This window comes from Coenobita brevimanus, chromosome 21 (assembly GCF_032717465.1).
Source record: "Coenobita brevimanus isolate Jiangsu-jjx chromosome 21, ASM3271746v2, whole genome shotgun sequence".
In the NCBI taxonomy this organism is placed as follows: Eukaryota; Metazoa; Arthropoda; class Malacostraca; order Decapoda; family Coenobitidae; genus Coenobita; species Coenobita brevimanus.
Window position 1 is genome coordinate 35,604,782 of NC_136974.1, and position 20,790 is coordinate 35,625,571.

The window sequence follows — 20,790 nt, forward strand, 5'->3', positions numbered from 1 at the left end:
AATCAGTCCCTGGAGCCCGAGGATGTATTTCTCATTCATAATAACGCTAGACGATCAATTCTGCTTTGGAAAGGCGAAAACGAAATGGATCATGGGAAGGTCACGCTTTTCGAGAACAGATTACAGTTGGACCATAGGCATAACTGAAGTGGCAAGACAGAGCTAAAGTGGAAGGGAAAGAAAGACAAATGGACAAAACGAAGGGATGATAATGAAGAGACTACATTTTTGTTAGGACTGAGTGGGACAGGTTAAGAGCCAACAAAAGAAAGTGCAGAAAGGTGGGAGAGACCTTAGTCCTGCATTGAGATGTCCTATGTGGTTCTTGATGACGATAATGTGAGATTCCTGGATTTGAAGAAAATTACGAGAGACCTCTGGGAATGAAAGACTTAGAGGCAAACTTCATAACTCTTCTAGGAAACAAAATTTCAGCATTTGGAAATATATAATAACTGTTGGCTTATAGGTAAATCTGATGAGTATGCGTATGCTCATAACAGTCAATACGCAGCAACGAAAACTGAATAAATCACTCTCGCGATAAGAAAAGTACAGTAGCGTTCACTGAAAAATATAATTCCTTTAAATTCTCTCTCTCTCTCTCTCTCTCTCTCTCTCTCTCTCTCTCCGTAATCTTCAGCGTGTGCGTGCGTACACGTGCATGTACCAGTGTGTGTGTGTGTGTGTGTGTGTGTGTGTGTGTGTGTGTGTGTGTGTGTTTGTCCCTATAACCACAGCTGCGTCACCAGGATTACACAAAGCCCGTCACCTCTTGGACGTGCGAAATCCGACCAGGCAGCAGCTGCAGGTGGGATCAAGGCCGTAAATTCCCCGCCCCCACCATGCCCAGGGCCACCACTAAGTATGGGCCGAGCAGGGGAGGGGAGGGGAGGGGCGGGAGGGGAAGGGTTAGAGTGTGAGGGGAGCAGAAGGGGCGGGAGGGGAAGGACTGGATTGTGAGGGGAGGAGAGAGGGCGGGAGGAGAAGAGTTAGTCTGGGAGGGGAGAAGAAGGGGCGGGATGAGAGTTAGATTGTGAGGGGAGGGAGACTCGGTGGTTCGGTCGGTTTAGTGCTGGTCCCACGTTTGAAGGACTCCCTGAGTGGTGGGTTCAAGTCCTACCGATTACCACTGAGTTTGTGGAGTGGCTCACAAGTAAACGCCTGTTCACATCAATCAAAAATTACCAAACCTACCCCACGCCACTGTCTACTTCAACTGTCTGCTGTGTCACTGTCTTTGCCTTGTCTCTGGCCTACCCTCTTCCTAACTCCCTTGTGGCATCTAGGAGGGGAAGTATATGCGACTGAGGAGCTGGAATCTATGCAGGAGGGTTACTTAGCTAAAGAGTCATACTGCTTAGACTTTAACTCCTTTAATAGGTGGACAGAACGCAACCTAAGCAATATACTCTGAGTAACGTCAAACGATTGTATTTCATCCCAGCAAAATATCTCCTGTCCTTCTGTTCCATCTTCCTTGCATTAAAAAAAAAAAAAATGCCTATCCCCCCCACTACCACCTCCAGAATCCGATATAGACATTATGAAACTCGAATTCAAAACTATGTCTCGAGGCCTAAGATGGTGAACTAGGTTACAGGAGTAAAAAAAAATCGGAGCCAGGTTAAGATAAAAGAAGTCTAGCACATTTCACTTAAAAAAATAAATAAATAAATAAATAAACAGACGGTGCATTCAATGACAGTGGAATTCTAAACAAAGATTGCAATATGGTTTTCTTCATTATTTGCTTCATTGCACATTCTGTTGCTTTGTGGGCTTTCTTACAAGTCTTCTTGAGTTCCTTGGCCAATGATTTCCTTCATTCCTGACATGTGCTTTCGTCATTGTGGCTTTTTTCTGTCTTTCATCATCATCATCATCATCATCATCATTATCATCGTCATTATCATCATCATCTTTATCATCATCATCATCAACTTCATCCTCAGCTTATTCCCTGCTAGAAGTATGCAGTCTAAAGAAAATTATTACAAAGAAGAGAGAGGGAGAGAGAGAGAGAGGTGTACGGTAAATAAATAAAATGACAGGGCGTGGAAGAACGGGATAGGAAATACAAGAAGTGGGTGGGACAGGGCAGGGTGGGTACAAGTTAAGTGGGTGGAGAACCAGCTGAAGAAAGTGGGCGGGGTGGAGATCTGTTTTTTCATCACCATCATCATCATCATCATCATCATTATTATCATCTTTCAATTCCCAGTGTTAACGATTATGCACTGAGGAAGAGGATGTTAAAGCAGAGAGAGAGAGAGAGAGAGAGAGAGGGAGAGAGAAGGGGGGGGAGATGGGGAGGGAGGGGGTGTATATGTGAGCGAGACATACATACATACATACTACACACACACACACACACACACACACACACACACACAACGAGAAACAGACAGACAAAGAGACGAACAGACAGACAGACGAGCAGACAGACAGATAACCAGGGAGACATGAAGGGGAACAAAAAGAAAGACAAAGCTAACCTGTTCACCACGCCCTTGTAACCAGGTGAGAACTCGTTATGTCAGTGTTACCTGTCGCGAGTCAGGTGTGTGCGTGAGGTTATATCCCGGGCTCCGCTTCACTGCCTCGCTGACTGACTGACACGCAGCTGAAAAACAACACGAGAAAAAAGTGAAAGTCGCTGAAAAACTGAAAAAAATGAAGGAAAAAAAATGGTACTCCTTTTTCTTCACCGGGACACACCAAATTTACCACTCTCCCTTCAGCCCGAGAACGTCTTTTATTTTGTCTATTATTATTCTTCAGTCACTACGCAGTTTCATTCAAGTTGGGTTACAGGATCTCCATTAATCCTCTCACTACCACGCCATCCTTTTATATATATAGATTCCTACTATTGAAGGAGCTACGATTATTATTATAACATTTTTTTACTGTTACTGCAAGTCGGGTTTTTTTTTCTCAGCTTGATAGAAACCTCTCTTGGATAGGATGCAAAATCTCTATTAATCCCCTCACTACAATGACGCTTTTTATTTATTTATTTATATATCAATTTATTTATATTTTGCTACAAACAAACAATTATACTCGGCTTAGGATAAATCAGCTTTTCCTAGTGATGGGGTTAAAAATGAGACTCTCCAACTTAGGCCTATTAATTTTTTTTTTTTTTTTTTTTTTTGGGCGACGTGGGGTTCCTTTCACGCTGCGTAGGTGATGATTTATGAGGGTAATAATTTGTACGCCCCTTTCAGAGTTCACGGGGCTTGCTGTGTTTAGGGATTAGAGAGGCAGAGAGGAGGAATTATTGGAGAGGAGGAATGATGTGTAAGGTAAAATACATCTCATTGAATAAAACCCATCAAGCTTTTTTGACTAATAAGATGTAAATGTGAGCCTTACGGAAATCTTAACCTTGCCAAAACGATGAAGTCATTTTTATTATTACCTCCGCCAAGGAGGTTATGCTTTTGCGGCGTTGGTTTGTTTGTCTGTTTTTGATCCGGAGAGTCATTCGGATCCAGGGATTTTTTGTTTGCTTGTCCACAAGATAACTCCAAAACTTCTCGATGAATTTCAACGAAATTTTGTGGAAGGGTGAGCCATTGGCTAAGAAAGAATTTATTAAATTTGGGGGCGGCGGAGGTATACGCTCTCTGGGTGCTTTCTAGTATTCTTCATACCGTCAGAAGAATGAACTCTGGTTAATGAAGATCTCTTGTAACGAGGGTAAGAATAGCTACAGCTAACCCGTCCACGCTGAAAAATATCTCCAAGCTGCGTAAAATCGTCTGGAAGTAGCAAGAATAATATACCAATGAGCTCACCACAGCCAAGCGGTTCTATTGCTAACGTCAGACGATTCTGTGTAGCTGAGATAAACCCTTGCTGCATAATGGTTAAATACTGTCTTAATTAACGTTAGGGAAAAAAATAACTGAATAAATAAGAGCTTAGTACAGTACTTTACTCCAGTTCTAACACCAGGCAACTTTACCCATCTCAGAAGACCCCAGAGAAAACCACCGCTGTCAAAGGGTCAAAAGCGAGATAAGAAAGACGTAAGAAAGCCATGAAACTCTGGAAGCCACTTATGTAGCTCCTTTAAGATGCGTTTAACCTGCATACCACTTTACAAAACCTAGTCAGCAAGGAAGTAGACAGGCAAAGCACATTTTATCCCCGGGTTTTTACAGATAAAATGATCACTAAATATTTGAAGGCTTGACTTTCCCTTCCGTCCCTCACAACGATGTATGTTTTTCTTGTTGAATTCTTCCTCAACGTTAGACTATCACAATACAACCTTGTAAACACATTGTAAGAAATTGGCACTCAAGGTGGACAGGTGGAAATTTTAGGTTGAATGCATATGTATGGAGGATAACACAATATATATCAGCTGTACACGGAAATACAGTATATTCTCGTGTACTTTGAAAAATTTCCTAGCACCGCCTACTCAGTGATTTATTGCCTGGTTTAACGGAACTCCATTAATATTGTGACGTATTTCATATATTCCTGCTCCCACCGATCGATTCTATTCAGCTTACGGAACACCTCTCGTATTAAACCGGGTCATATTATCTTCCATGTTATGTTAGTTTTGTAATATTGAGCTTCTTGTATCAGTATAAAAGAGATATCAGCGTGCCACATGCAGATGATAAGTGGTATGGAATTGGTCAAAACAACCATAAATTATTTGACACATATATTTCAACATAAGCCACGGTCCAGTCAAAAACAGAACCGCCTTCACAAACACAAACACATAAATGAACACAAAAGCGCAAAATCAAACACACGAAAACATACAAAAACACAAACGCACACACACAAAAACACACAAACACAGACGAAAATACACACAAATACAAACGTGCGCGCGCGCGCACGCACGCACACACACACACACACACACACACACACACACACACACACACACACACACACACACACACACACACACACACACACACACACACACACACACAAAGTCACAACACAAGCACACCTGCATATAATCACTTGCATTCGCCACAGTCTGAAGTGAAATTACCCTCACATGCACACAGTTACGTACATACACACACGAGCATACACGCAAGGAGACACACACATCAGTTACCTGCACACACATTACACTCGCTTTGAAGACTAGCGCACACACACACACACACACACACACACACACACACACACACACACACACACACACACACACACACACACACACACACACACACACACATTAATAGATAGATAGGTAGGTAGGTAAATAGACATAAAGACAGACAGACAGTACAATAGAAAGACATACATAGACAAATACATAGATAGGTTGAAAGATATATATACGTCAGCCTCTTGTACACACACACACACACACACACACACACACACACACACACACACACACACACACACACACACACACACACACACACACACCTTCCCTAATCAAGCCCCCACGCGCCCACCGCCAGGCAGGATACTCATTTCCCGGCAAACACCAGGAAATTGGCACTTAAAGGTGAGGGTGTATTTTTTTTCCCCATTGGACGTGGAAAAACAACACAGCAGAAAATCAATAAAGACTGTTGCAAATATGGAAATAAAGACGTATCGAGAATGGACAAGGATAAAGAAAGAAAGAAAGAAAAATATATATGAAGCTAAGTCAATAAAGGCTGTTGCAAAAATGGAAATAAAGACATATCGAAAATGGAAAGAGGATGACAGAAAGACAGAAAAGATATAAAGAAACCTACAGAAAAGACGAGGTGAAGAAATAAATCGCCACAAAAAAAAAAAAATCTATATATTTACATAAAGATAAATAAAGTTGTACCAAAATGTAAAGTCTTATATAACTGATAACACAAAAACGCAAACCAAAAGTGAAAAAAAAGATGTTCCTGTCCCAATAATTGTCATATTCTGGATCCTATTGATTCCAGGTTTCAAGGTCACATATTTTGCCATCTTTATATTTTCTAACATTCAAATCTAAGTGGGCATGGAAGCAAATTAGTCAAAAGAAAATTATCACGAAAGAGAACTGAAGAGACCTACTAAAGATGGAAAAATATATACCATTAGTTGAAAAATGCACACGAAATATAACAAAAAATATAAAAAAAAAACTGCAAAAATATTCATGCCAAAAACCATATGATTTTATACAGCAGAGACAAACCCTAGCAGTCAATGGATAAGAAAAAAAAAAAATTAAAATCCTCGTTTGTTTTTATTAATCTTGGGACTATGTTCAGGCTAAACTAAGACGCATTTGTTCATAATTATGTATATATAAATCTCACATCCTCTCTTAAGCCATTCCCCCCCCCCCTCCACAGAGAGAGAGAGAGAGAGAGAGAGAGAAGCCAATTGCCCTATTACGAAGCACAGGTATAACGGGCAGGTAAGCTGTAACAGGTGTGCTAATGAGTGTCTTGTTCTTATCAAACAACCCCATCAGCTTGAATTAATTACACTCTTATGGCCGAGGCGTGTGTGTAGCATGCGTGTGTGTGTGTATGTGTGTGTGTGTGTGTGTGTGTGTGTGTGTGTGTGTGTGTGTGTGTGTGTGTGTGTGTGTGTGTGTGTGTGTGTGTGTGTGTGGCGTGGGTGGTGGAGGGAGGTGGAGTGAGGAAGGGGTACGAAAAGAAATTGTGTGTTGAAGGGGGTGGGAAGAAGAGGAGAGGTAATGTGATAAACTGTAACACACAAGCACATAAAAATAAATCCCCCAATACAGTGAAAATCATACAACAACAAACACACACACACACACTGCAGCACAAACACATATAAACACAACCCTTCCCCTACACGCAAAATCACAACCCCCAATTATACACAAACATACAACCTGGATCATCTCTACCGTCCACTATTGGGGCATAAATCTATAAAATATATGTTTACTTTCAATACAGATTCTTTTATACTCATTTTCCGTCAAGAATGATATAGTTTCTAAAATACAGCGTGTCTGGGTTACAAGAACGATGAGAAGGTACATGTGAGAGAGTAACAGTGGGGCAGACAGTCAAACAGAGAGTGAGGGGGAGAATTAATGTTTAAGAAGAGACTGACTGAATCGTAATTCTGAATATCACGAGGGGGGAGGGAGGGAGGGAGGGAGGGAGGGAGAGAGAGAGAGAGAGAGAGAGAGAGAGAGAACTAGAGGTGTCAAAAAAATCAATGTACGAAGGGAAAATTCGATAAAATTATAAGGCAGGCTTTAAATTCTTGTGTCCAGGCCGAAAGCACCGCTGGATGTACTAATGTGAGAAAGTAACTGTAGGGGAGACACAGTTGAATATCTGATGACTGGCACGATTCCTGGATGAGAGAGAGAGAGAGAGAGAGAGAGAGAGAGAAAGAGAGAGAGCAGTATGAGTGAGGGAGAGAGTGAGGGTAAGGAGGGAGAGTGGTCATGGGAGAGAGTACACGAATACTCTTAGTACTCTGTTAGTGAGAGTGAGGAGTGGATGTGACGTGTCTACTGTATGTATAAAACACACACACACACACACACACACACACACAGCGAGAGTATTCAGTTTATACCATATTATGGCTAACGCCAGACGATTTTATTTGGCCAATGTAAACCTTCCGGGATGAAGGTGTTGGCAGTAATATCCATTAAGCATTCACCCCTTTTTAGAGAAAACGCATTCTGCGTTTTATTCTGGATAACGCCATATACTCGTAAGTTTCTCTTCAGCTAAGGAATGATCCGCCTGACTGAAAGAGTTAACTCTATTGAGTAGAGTTATCCCCAAAATATAAGAATAGTATTTGGCGTCAGTCACAACACACTGTGTAAGTGATCACTTGCTCAATAAAAGGGATAATCTATCTGTCTGTCTATATATCTATATATATACGAGTATATGCACCTGTTTAACTTTTCGTCAGTTTTTGCCTACCCCAGCAGTGTAGGTGGCATTCGACATGATGAGACACTGACGTACAAATTGACAGAGAGACACGAAGACAGAGATAGAAAGAGAAAGCAATGGGTACATTTGCAAGTTGTGTGCTATCCTGCAGACCTTGATGTGGGAGTGGCAAGTATCCCTGCCTGACATGACACTGTGTAAACCCTCCCCACCTTCACCAATACCAGGAATGGACCAGGAGTGTTGCTGTGTCCTCAGTGACTAGTGCAAACAATTCACACGTCCATCAACACACACACACACACACACACACACACACACACACACACAAACACACACACACCAAGAGGGACATGCAGATAGTTACATAATATATCAATGTATCAACATGCATTCACGCAGACCCATCCTCTCTCTCTCTCTCTCTCTCTCTCTCTCTCTCTCTCTCTCTCTCTCCAAAGCATCAAATATGAGGCCAGTGGATCGCTCCCAAATAAACACCTAGATTGATTTGGACCTGTGGTAAATATCAGTTGCCAATCACCTAATGCTAGAGTTCAGTAAGGATAATGAAAAAAATGTCACCATATTTCTGTATCACAACTCTTTTTTTTTTTCCTCTATAGCATGAGATTCTCCATATTATCCTTCCAGTATCAGATTCTTTCTCAGTTTTTCTCTGCCACAGATCTTTTCTCACTCATATTATCCTTCCACCGCGTTCCCTGTTCTGTATCACAAATATATTCTATCTGATAATACCCTTCCACTATCTTCTCATTTCTTCTCTGTCACCAATCTATTTTCACTCATCCTTCCACTATGTTCTCTTTTCCTCCCTGCCACAATTCTCTCCTCTCTAGTATGTCCTTCATCCTATCCTTCCTCTACTTTTTCAGTTTTTATCTTCATATGTTCCTCTTCAGCTCCACTTCTATACACTCTCCTGGCTCACCTATACCTTATCCATGTCCCTCTTACACCTGTGTCATCTCAGTATATTCCTGTTGCATCTTTTACTTCATTATGCTTGTTGTCGTTGGTTGTTATGTTACCTTTCTTCTCCAGGTAAAAGACAGGTGAGAGAGAGAGAGAGAGAGAGAGAGAGAGAGAGAGAGCGAGAGAGAACGTGTGCGTCTGTGTGTATGTACGAGTATTTGTGTGTACGTGTGTGGGTATGTGTGCATGTATGTGTGTGTGTGTGTGTGTGTGTGTGTGTGTGTGTGTGTGTGTGTGTGTGTGTGTGTGTGTGTGTGTGTGTGTGTGTGTGTATGTAAATAAGAGTGAAGGAAAGGTGCACGAGAGGTTGCAGGTGGTATCCGGGGTGAGGAGGCTTGAGAGAGAGAGAGAGAGAGAGAGAGATTCATGTGGTTTTCAGTTTGAGGAAAAAGTGAAGTGTCTTCGGTGTGCAGAGAGAGAGAGAGAGAGAGAGAGAGAGATAAATAGATAGACAGATATAAACAGACAGACAAAGAGACAGACAAACAGAGAGGCAGACAGAGAACCAGCCAGCCAGGTATGCAGATAGACAGACAGACAGACAGCTAGAGGAAGAACAATAATATAATTCTGTGACGGAACTGACCGAGGAACGAACAGTTATATGAAGACATGATTTTAAGCCACAGGACTGATAGCAATCCTGTTAGTCTCCCAGGTTCTTTACAAGTTGCCGTAAATGTTAATACTTGTTACTTTTGCTACACCTTCCATTTTGAAACAGGATACAGAGAGTTTTAAATGCTATTCTGTACATTATCATCATTATCATGAAATACTTACTGTTATGTTAGACCTAAAGGTAAAAGAAAAGGGCATCAGTCTGTTGAGGTTTCGTTGGACAATTAGTAATAAAAATAATCTAAATTTCGTTGTACCATACAATCTGAATCGGATCTCGAAATTAGTTTTAGATAGACAGACAGATCAATAAATGGATAGGTGATGTAAAAAAATAGCATAACACCGACTTTAATTTACGTCTTAGAAAACATCTATTTTAAATGCTGCATTTCATCACAACTGAATGTTCTGGTATTTTCCATTATTCCATTGCCATTGAAGCAACAAACTCTCTCGCGTTATCATGAATTTCCAGTTACTCAGATCACTAGATGTACCGAAAGACACCTGGAAAAATGTAACTCACGCCTAGTTCCATCCAACCTTGAGGCTACTTCTTTAGTTTGCTGCACGTGTAAAGCAGGTATACTGACAAACCAAACCAATGAACAGTATACTATGTTCTTATATATCTAAAGCTGATGCCTAATTCTTTATATTCTGTCCTTCACCCTCCTCGTTCCTCTTAGTCTCCGGCTGATCTATGCTATTTACTCATATAGGTACTTTTCTACTCTTCCATACCGTCCCGCCACGCCAAGCCACCCTCCCTCTTGTCTATGTATACTATTGCACTCTGACCCTCCCATCCCCTTCAACAAACACACAGAAGCTAAACAAACACCCGGGTGAACAAACAGAGGCAGACAGAAAGACCACCCTCACAAAACTCTCCCGGGAAACCACAAACACTTAGACAAAAGGAATGTATGCAAACAAGAACCAAGGACATGACCTCGATTAGGATTTATTTAATTATTTTCACGAATAAATACACCTTTTTCCCAACCCGACCTGTTTGGCTGCTGGTTGTTTTCCATTCCAGTCTAGAAAAGTTTGTGGGTCTTTTTCTCCTATTTCTTTCATCTTTAGTAAAATAAGGAATGTGTCCTCCAGTTCCATATCTTTTATCTCCTAACTTTATCTTTTAATTACGTTCTGTCGAGATAGCTTTCTTATCCCTAGTCTGTGTTGATAGGTAAACTAGTACGTACTGAACCTATAAGTATTATTAATTCCATAACTACAATTATTGCAACTCATTCAGGCTACCTCCTGCAGTAGGGCGTTGTAAAAGTGTCCATTAATATCTTGAACCCTCCTCATAGCAAATTATACTTTTGTACCGGTTGTAGCAATAATATAAAAAGGTCCTCGATCACAAGGGGATAATCATATACTCGTAATCGGATATGATAGTCAGTGATCACCACTATCATCAATCATCACCACGGGTTCCGGCTACTTCCGTTACTTCTCTCTCTCTGATTGGTAGTTGTGCTGTCACTTGCTACTTCAGCCACTCACAGTCCTGACTTCCTTTTCAGTATGATGACGAATATATCAGTTTATTATTGCTACTACCAGACCATTTTTATTTAGCTTTAAGTATATTCCTTTTCCCTGTATCTGTTTTCATTTCATAATAGACAAGGGAAAAAATAAAGAAAAAAGCTTCGTTCTGGTGTTAATAAAAATAATCTCTATTTAGTTCACCTCCTCACACCACCGCTACTACCGGATCTAAGCTCATCCTTTCATTCCCTGTGCCTATTGACTGGTTGCTGAATGCCATCTCTAATTAGGCTACGGGGTCAATGGTAAATGTTAAGTACCAGTGTCATTTTCCGTCCAAGTATTGTGAATATCAACTGTGGCTGTAAATTTCAGGGCCCAGGTTGTGCTGTTCATTTTAGTCTTTAGTGTTGTCAGTTTGTGTTGTCAGTAGTCAGTTTTGGCGTCAGATTCTTGATGTCAGATTCCATAGTCAGTCTGTAATACTGCCCTAACGTGTTGTCAGTCTTTAGTTAGCATATGCTGCCTCTCTACACTGTACTTTTTCCTTTTTTTAATTGTCAGTCACTGTTTTTCTCAGCCTTAGCGTTGCCTTTTACTGCTAGCAATTAGAAGAGCTTTTTATTGTGCTGCCAGTGAGAAGGATCGTGTTCATTGTTGATTTATAATGCGCTACGAGTGTAAAGCATCGTGTTCTGTGTGTCCTTATGTGTACCATATTGCGTAACCACAGTGATAATTACGTTAACACTGGAGTAAAAAACATGTACAATGTCGCCGCGTACTGTCAGCATGTACTCTTTAGCTTTATATTGCGTTGTAGGTCTTGAGTACTGTGCTGTATGAGGAAAAGTACACTCGGCATAATAGCATTTAGCTTTATACTGCTTTATCAGTCCTAATATATACGTGGAATCGAGGTTTATGATTAGCAGCCCTAATGTTATAAGTAGAATAGAGCTTTACATTTACCAGTCCTCATATATACGTACGTGGAATAGAGCTTTATAATTATCAGTCTCAATATATACGTGGAATAGAGTTTATACTGCGCTGCGAGTGTTAAAGCATCGTGTCTTGTGGGGATGTGTGGGGAGCTTATTATTTCTATCTATCTATCTATTGCCAGACGCCTCAATCCCGTTTGGGGTGGCCACAAACAAATCGCCTCCAAGTCGCCCTGTCCCCCGCCATTTCACTGCCCTGCTCCCAGCTCACACCCCCCTCTCTCATATACCTCTCCACCCCATCCCTCCATCTCATCCTCGGCCTCCCCCTCCCTCTTCCCCCCTCCACCTCACTCACATACACTCTCTTCGTCAGTCTTTCACCCTCCATCCTCTCCACATGGCCAAACCACCCCAGTGTGTTCCTCATAACGCTTCCTATCACATCCACATCCACACCACAACGCTCCTTTATATCCTCATTCGTCAGCCTGTCTCTCCACGTGACTCCACAGGCTCCTCTTAAATAACTCATTTCCACTGCTCTCACTCTTGACTTGTGTCCTTCCAACAATGTCCAAGCTTCACTTCCGTACGTTAGAGTTGGTATCACAATACTGTCATGTAGTAACTTTTTCACTTCCATGCTCACTTCCCTGTTTCTTATCACTGCTTTCAAAGAACCAGCAACCTTTCTTCCCTGCTGTACCCTTTCAAGCACTTCACCCTCCAAACCTCCATCCTTACTCATCACACTACCCAAGTACTTAAACGTACTCACATTTTCCAATTCCTCACCATCCAACCTCGCTGTACATTCACTAACTTCACCTCTCTCAAAGACCATCACTTTATTCTTCCCTACATTCACCTTTAGATTCCGTTTCTTACACACTCTCTCAAACTCAACCACCAAGCCTTGCAGCTCCCCTTCGTCTTCACTCAACAACACAGTATCATATTCGTACTTGGAACAGATCTTTATAACTATCAGTCTTAATATATACGTGAAGTCGAGCTTTATAATCATCAGTCCTAATATATACACGTGGAATCGAGCTTTATACTGCGGTACGAGTGTTAAAGCATCGTGTCTTTGTGGGGATGTGTGGGGACGTTCATCAAAGGAGGCAGGTAGCGGGAGGGGCACCACTCGTCATGGGAAAGTGGCCATACCTGCGTGACGGTGCCTTCAGCGAAATCACTTCTGCGCGAGGGAAGAGGTGGTGGCGGCTTACGGGAAAGTGTACAAGGAACACGAAAGTAGTAGTAAGGTTATCATCTTCATCATCTTATGAGGAACACACTGAGGTGGTTTGGTCATGTGGAGAGAATGGAGGGTGAAAGACTGACGAAGAGAGTGTATGTGAGTGAGGTGGAGGGGGGAAGAGGGAGGGGGAGGCCAAGGATGAGATGGAGGGATGGGGTGGAGAGGTATATGAGAGGAGGGTGTGAGTTGGGAGCAGGGCAGTGAAATGGCGGGGGACAGGGCGACTTGGAGGCGATTTGTTTGTGGCCACCCCAAACGGGATTGAGGCGTCTGGCAATAGATAGATAGATAGATAGAGCATCTTACTTCCACTGCTATGAGGGAGTAAGTAGACATCTGCAGTGAGGGATGAGGTGATCGATTGTGACGAAGTGTGCTAGCAACATCAAAGTAGTTTCATCATCGTCATCATCATCATCATCATCGTATTTTCAGTATTATGAAGGGATGGGAAGGAGTTTGGGTTTGCCTTTGCAGCTCGGGATGGGTTATGGGAGAAAGTATTCAAACAGCAGGAAATCAACATCAGCATCAGCAACCTCAATCAGTCTTCCACTATTAAAAATGGGCCAGACAGGATTTAGAAACAAGGAAACAGAAACCTACTAATGGAGGAGAATGTCAACATCACCTTCATACTCCAACTAGTGCAGCTGAGGTTGAGAAGAATACAGGGAAAAGGAAAATACAATGGCTGGAGAACTATCACAAGAAAGCGAAGAAAAAAAAGGCCACATCCCCGTTCAGTCATCATCGTCATCATTCCTCAGTTATTAACAGGGGCGCTAGGATTCAGAATAAAAAAAAAATGCAAAAGCTCAAAAGAAGGAAAATTATAATGGAAGTTCTGAGGGAAAATGGACCATCATCATCATCATCAGCATCAGCATCATCACCCTCTTCCCTCTGTTATTAATGTGGCCGGTGCGTCAGAGAATTAATAAAAGGAAAAAAACTAAAAAAAGAAGGAAAATTATCATGAAGGTTCTGAGGGAAAATGGGCCACCACACCTCCGTTGACTCATCCCTTCCCAATTCTCACGCTCCACTCCACCAGAAATAATCGAAGGAACAGTTAGTGACCAATGCAACTGCTCTCTCTCTCTCTCTCTCTCTCTCTCTCTCTCCATTTCCTTGTACCTGCTCATGAACGACCCATCCTTTCGCCACAAACCGCTCTTTCATATACTGACCCCATCTTATCTAACCTTATCTGTATTCCTACCCAAGACAGACCCATCCTTCATTTTGTCTCTCTATCCTTCTATGTGTAATCCTGTAAGGGGTGGCCACAAACAAATAGCCTCCATGTGGCCCTTTCCTCGGCCATTTAGCTGCTCTCCCCACCGGTTCACACCCCCTTCTCTAATATACCTCACCACCCCATCCCTCCATCTCCATGTAAAGTCCCTAATTTTCGATTAAGTTTTAAGTGAAATAAACTACAGAATTATCAATTCTGGATGGCAAATTTAATCAGGACTGCTTTTCACCATTTTGCAGTAGTAAGTTTCTTTGAACTGAATAAAATCGTCGAAGTTACCGGGAATAAATTACACAAAAGCCTAAGACTTAACGACAATAAGACTTCACATGCCTGTATATTGGTATTTCTGTTTTCCGTGACCTTGAACAGCCAGTGTGGGTTATTACTATACAGTAGAATCATTACTGAAATTAATCTATTTACTGCGTAGGGTATTCCTGTAATGAAAGCAAAAATCGCTTAGTGTTAGCTACAAAAATACTATACGTCTTAAATTCACGACTGGTGTTACCTAGCTGCAGTAAAATACAATATAAATTTTCAGTCATAACATCTGGTAAGTATTTTCAGATGAACGTAATCGTCCAACGTCGGCAAATACAATGCATTTTCTTTTTTTTCCCCGCGGGCAAACGGAACACTGAGAGAAAATGTGGTATCTCCAACTACCCGCATGTCTGTTTATCGTGGCCCTGTATCGCCAACACAGGCTATTGTTACCCCTGAGCCATTACTTAAATTACAGTGCTTGCTTAGGGATTTCTCTGTGATGAATATAATCATTTTTCATGCTAGCTGGAATTCTAAAAAAAATATGTAAGCGGAGGTGAAATAAATAGTCCAGAAGCCTCGATCACAATGTTGACAGAGGCAGGTTTATTTATTCATCCATTTATCTATTTAGTTATCTATTTTTGCAGCAGGAAAGGTACTCTATGTTCCTCTAGAAATAAAAACTAGCCGTCTGACGTAAACCAGAATAAAATACAAAGCGGTTCACTGAGAGCAAAATGTCGTATCGTTAACTACATATCCTTGTGTTTATCGTGACCCTGTATCGTCATTATTACTACAGGGTCATTACTTTAATTACGGGGCTTGGGTAATTAAATGATGGCCATGGTCGTTGCTGATTTACTGATGTCTGCTTCTCTCATGGTTAAGGCTTCGGTATCATGCACTCTTAGCTGTAATTCCTGATATTCATTCTCTCTCTGCCGATATCAGTGTTTTCTCTCTCTCTCTCTCTCTCTCTCTCTCTCTCTCTCTCTCCACATAAAGTTACGGCCACAGTACCTTCAGTCATCACCCTCAAGCAATCCCTCCCCCACCCAACTACACACAAAGACGTCCAATTGCAAGCCAAACCTCACGTCTCTTTTTCATGCCTCTTGCCTCCTACTTTGCTGATGACCATCTCTGAGTGTCCAGTCGGGGTGTGGTGTGTGTGTGTGTGTGTGTGTGTGTGTGTGTGTGTGTGTGTGTGTGTGTGTGTGTGTGTGTGTGTGTGTGTGTGTGTGTGTGTTCTGTACTCTTCGCACTTTAACTTGGCCAAAAATTTCATTGCTCCATCTTTTAAGCTAATCTGTACCAGTTAATCAGTAGTAGAATATGATACCAGTCACCAAACACACACACACACACACACACACACACACACACACACACACACACACACACACACACTAAGAAAAGAATATTGAGCCGCAGTAATGTTTTTTTTTTCCTGCTACTGAGGCACGTGAAAAAAGCTGCAAAAGGACGAAAACCTGAGTAATGTTAAGATAAAAGAATTGTAGAGGTAAAGGAGACCATAGCACATTCTTCTAAGCGACTTATTTTACATATTCCACCCTGTAAGCTATATATGCATTTTAATATGGGAATAATGTGCCTCTGTAGCATACAAGAAAAAGTTAACTGGCAACAGACAGTATAAGTCGCTATAGAAGGGGTGTTAAGAAAAATAAGCGAATGAGAGTATGACCCTATGAGCTTGAGGTGTGTAACGAGAAAAATAAGCGAATGAGAGTATGACCCTATGAGCTTGAGGTGTGTAACGAGTAGTTGTGTTTTGAGATGTGCGTGTGTGTGTGTGTGTGTGTGTGTGTGTGTGTGTGTGTGTGTGTGTGTGTGTGTGTGTGTGTGTGTGTGTGTTTAGCCATGCGGGAATGCTTAAATCGCTCGACAAACGCTGTGGGGAGCCTGAGTGTGTGATTAGAGTTAGCTGGTTGAGAATAATGAGAATAAGAAGAGAGAGAGAGAGAGAGAGAGAGAGAGAGAGAGAGAGAAGACTAAGTAAAAAAAAAAAAAAGATCAAAGACAAAGTACTGAACTAAGCTTACAAGGAAACATAACACAAAGGCCACTCAAAGATATAAACAAAAATGTGGCTCTTTCTCTTAATGCCAACGTGAATATCTGAACAACAGTTCTTAAGTGTTCAGTATGAGATGTAGTGTTCAGTTATAAGATTCTCGCAAAGATCGGTGTGTTGTAACCCTCGACACCCGGTAGCAGTTCATAGCAATTCCTCTTCACTCTTTAACTGCGTTAAAGCCTCGTAAGACCCTGGTAATCAGATATAGTCCATTCACCTTAACTTGGCTGAGATTTTCGTCAATTTGCATCCTCTTTCCCGTAGCCCAGTACGAGATTAAGAAAATGCTAAGGCTTCACATCCAACCCACTGCAATTCCTCGTGACTAACACAGTAGAGTAATCTAAACTGACACAATATTTTAGTGTCAAATCTATTTTTACAGATCATGACTGAAGATGAAGAGATGGTAAAATTGTGCAAGTTAGAGGAAAAGGAGTATAGATTCCCTTAAAAATGGGTAAGTGATTCATTAACGGACCGTATGAAGTAATCTTATATATACAGGATGATAGATTCCAGTCAAAGAATTTACATTATGATTAGGAATATCTTGAAGTCTGACTAAGGAATGCCGTGAAAGTAGACTGGAAGAGGGTTTGGGAAAGGCTTATAATTCAGTTCGTAAGTGCCTTGGAATGATGTTTGTGTGCGTGGGTAGCAGCTATAAACAATGTATTTCTATCTCTGCAGTTTTATCTCATCGTACTAGCTGCCGTGCCAACAGGAAAAATAATGACAGAAGGAATGGCCACAAGGTACATCAAAAATAAGAGCATTATTTAGCACCATTTTCGGTAGTGGATTATGAAGTTTGTTTTGGAAGTCCTAAGGAAAAGTTTATATGATCCGAAAATCTAAAAACCATGGTGTCCTTCACTAAATAGGAATGATTTTCAATAATGATGCAAAGCTCCTGTCAGCTAAAATACAAGCAGTCTTGGAGAAAAATGTTTTTCTCAAGAACGACCATGACAGGAGCAACTTGAATTTCATACCTCAGCATTATATTGTACCGCAATGGGAAAAATTACTCTCAAAGTAATACTAAATGCAGTTGGAAATCTATAATAATACCGTTTTTATTACGCCAGCATAACTTTTTGAAACTGTTCCCTCATTATGCAACACTCATAACTCATCCTGTTCTGCTGTGTCATGCCATGTGACCGGCATCACTTTCCTCTCCCTCCCGTGTTACTGTACTTCCCTCCCTGCACACACCACAGCGCCTTCCACGTAATGTACCGTCAGATCAGTGATGTGGAGAGGAACTGATTGGTTGACTGACCGATAGAGTTATAAAAATTACCTTGCCAAATTTTATACGTCATTAAAATCAATCAGTCAGTTTTTGTCACTCTTCTGCCTCCTCAACGTGCCTACTGAACCGAACTTTTCTCATAAATGTTCCTTCATCTTTCATTTTGTCGGGTTTTAGTCACTTGTCATCCTTTCTCCTCTGCTGTTTCTCTGCTGTTTGAGTCAATTGTGATCTGCTCTGCCTTTTTTGCAATATTCCGGCGGTGTGGATAATGAATGATAAATAATAAACTAAAATTCAACGAGTGATCCAAGGCGAAATCCAGGGAACAAGTTTTGGTAAATTTTTAGGAAACAGGACCCGACCATTTATGCACCTTAATTAACAGGCAAACTTGTTATTATTTATTTACTTATTTTTATACATACATAGCCAATGGTTCACTTACAATTTTGGATATATAGAAACTCATCCAGCCACAAGCAAGACTAACAATAGGTTTTGACATTCCTGAATAAAGTAATTTTTTTACTGCCATTGTACCCTACCGATTAAAACATTTGGATAATCTACTCCCCCCTAACCTGTTTCTTTGTGCGATTGTCTTGTTTATCTTCCCCATTTATTTGAGTTAGGTTAATAGAGTCACCCAGTCCACCCTGCCTGTTTCCACGCATCTTTTATTTATCTATTTACTCATTCGTTATTTATTGCCTTTTCCAGTTTCCGGTTAAGGTAATAAAGGGTCACACTCCACCTAACCTGCTTCCTTGTCTTTAAATGTTTTGCTTCCCTTCCCCATTTTCGAGAGATTTATGATATATAGTAAGTAAAGAGCCACTCACTGCAGCTAGCCTCCCTGCTTCCTTGTTCATTATTGTTTCTTTTTTTCCTTCCCCTGTTTGAGTTAGGGTATTAAAGGGTCATTTACTCTTCTTTGCCGTTTTCCGGTGTTATTTTCCTGTCTGCTTCCTTATGTATAATTGTTTGCTTTTCTTCCCCAGGCGGAGCTGCTGGAGGCGAGGCAGGGAGGACAGAGCAGCAGAGGCAGCGGTAGCAGGGGCAACAGCAGGAGCAGCAGCCCGTGCCCTGAGAGTGAGGGAGGTGGTGGGTGGTGGTGGTGGCGGTGGTGCGGGTGTGTGTGTGTGGCGAGGGTGGCACAGGTGGCACTCCTACTGGCACTCCTCGCTGCCACAACACACGTCATCATCGCAGCTCTCACCCCTATCCTCACCACACCACCCCGGCCACTCGTACCCTCCATCCCGCCACACACCCTCCCGCACCCCAGCTCATCCTCCCTTCTGGACCTGCCCGACTTCCACTACCTGCATGAGGCGAGGGGGGCGTGTTCCCCCTCCAATTTATTCTTCGTGTTTCTGGTTCACTCCCGCCCCGACCATTTCCGCCAGCGTGAGGCCATAAGGGCGACCTGGGGTGGCCTGAAGGACCTTGGCGATGGATGGTCTTCTGTCACCGTCTTCATGCTTGGCGAGGGTGCAGGAGGGGGAGGGACGGAGGGGGAAGTGAGGGATAGAGCCGGTGTGGAGGCCAGGGTGGCAGAAGAGGCGGTGAAGCACGGTGATTTGGTGGTGGGCAGCTTCACCGACCACTACCACAACCTCACCTACAAGCACATCATGGCGCTCACCTGGGCTGCCAACCACTGCCCACACGCCACCTACATAGTCAAGGCGGATGACGACGCGTTTATTGACGTGCTTGGGCTTCGGGCGCGGCTACTGCGGACGTACAGCGTGCCGCCACCTCGTCATACGCTGGCTTGCAATCTCCTACCGGCGGGGACGCAGCCGCAGCGGGAGGGGAAATGGGCCGTGAATGAGAAAGACTACCCATGGTCTGAATACCCCTCATATTGCGCGGGTCTAGCCTACGTAGCCACACCTCACCTAGCCCGTCAGTTGGTTGGAGTGGCTCGGGCTGGAGTTGCACCTCGAGTGTGGGTGGATGACGTGTGGGTGACTGGGCTGCTGGCTGACGCACTCCGCCTCAGCCCACACTACCTCAACCTGCGCTACTCCTTCGACCACGAGGAGATGGTGTCGTGGGTCGCCCGTGCCCGCCCCACAGCCCCCCCGCCCTACACTTTCGTACACCTGGATCCCGCCCTCCCTGACTGGCGCCCCACCCTCACCGCCCTCTGGACCCACGCCCTCGCCGCCCACAATGCCACACTACACTCATCTTAACCCCTTCAGCACTACGACCTGCCAGCTTACATTCGACTTTATCCATCTAAGGGGAAGCCTCTTAACCTGAACACATTATTGAAGGCTACATCTAACACGTATTTGAAAAGTCACTCCAAAGATGAATAAAATCGTCTGGTAGCAATAATAAGAATGAAAATGCGTCACACGAATAAACGAATTAAACGACGTGCACACGATTGAGAGCCTGAGGTCGGGTGGGTGGGTGTGAGAGGCCGCCATCAGGAGTGTGGTGGAGTAGGTCTGACTTCCTAAGCCTGTCGCCATAGTCACGTACAAATACTTAAACAACGCAGACCTCAGTACTTTGCGCCCCTGTTCATCACCACTAGCCACTCCAAGCTAAAATGCCACTCAAAGCTACTATGACACTCGAAGCTAAAATGCCA

The 20,790-nt window shown here is 42.6% G+C and overlaps 1 pseudogene; it reads left to right on the forward strand.

Moving 5' to 3' along the window:
* The window catches only part of LOC145392150 (uncharacterized), a 30,898-nt pseudogene extending 10,518 nt beyond the window's left edge, over positions 1 to 20,380 (forward strand).
* Positions 20,381 to 20,790: the final 410 nt, after the last annotated feature.